We start from the raw sequence: 1,164 nt of genomic DNA on the forward strand, positions 1-1,164 counted from the left end.
TCTAACCTATCACGTTTAAACTATAAGGAGGAGCCAAGATCTTAAAGGAGTAATGGGATTAGGCTAAGATAGTATATAGATACTAGTGTGAGGTCTAGCTGTAGGTAATAGTATTTACTTTACGCTAGGATTGATAGTGAAAGGATGACTTGATGGCATTAAGTAAATAATACTTAACTTCCCTAAAGCCGGTGTGCGGCGCGGGGTATACGTAGCCGACTTGCTTGGCACACTAGGACTCTATTAGGCCTTAGCGCCATATGCCATAACACCATAACGAACTTCGCGATCTACTCGTTACAACTAGCCTAAAAATAAGGTTTATAAGAATGAGGAAGTAAGCTACGTACTATAGTATAACCTAGACTACTAAAATCCCACGTATATATCCCTTTAATAGATATACTATAGAGAGGATATGTGTAGAATACACTACTAAGTAAAGAAAGAAAATAATAAATAGCTAAAGTTTATATAACGCTATAAATAGGAATAGTTTAATTACCCTATTACTAAATGTGACGTATATCTATAGGATAAGCGTAAATAATAATAGTGTAAGGTCTAGCTATAGGCAATAGTATTTGCTTCACGCTAGGATTAATAGTGAAAGGATGACTTAATGGCATTAAGTGAATAATACTTAACTTCCCTAAAGCCGGTGTGCGGCGCGGGGTATACGCAGCTGACTCGCTTGGCACACTAGGACTCTATTAGGCCTTAGCGCCATATGCCACAACACCATAACGAACTTCGCGATCTGCTCGTTACACGCCAAGTATATTCGCCTTAGTCATTTATACGTAAACATGAGTTAGTCTTCACTAGATAAGACTCATAAGGAGTATAGGAAGAAGGTTAAAGAAGATAAAAAGGAATTATTATAAGTAATAACTTATATATTATGAAATAAGAGGATATTAGCCTAGGCTAAAGAGCGTGCTTATAAGAAGACACTATATCTTACTATAGAAATGGCTACTAAGGGTGAAGATATAAATGTCGTGACTATTAATTATCCTACTACTACGGCCTAGGTGGGGCATTCCGCCGCTATATAGTCAACTCTAGATCTAATTGATAGAATGGCCTCTATGCCTTATCCTTCCTCTTAGGTGCGTTACAATCCTCACCGTTAGAGTGATAATATTCGTGAGAAGAATT

This window comes from Paraphaeosphaeria sporulosa (genome assembly GCF_001642045.1).
Source record: "Paraphaeosphaeria sporulosa strain AP3s5-JAC2a unplaced genomic scaffold CC84scaffold_2, whole genome shotgun sequence".
In the NCBI taxonomy this organism is placed as follows: Eukaryota; Fungi; Ascomycota; class Dothideomycetes; order Pleosporales; family Didymosphaeriaceae; genus Paraphaeosphaeria; species Paraphaeosphaeria sporulosa.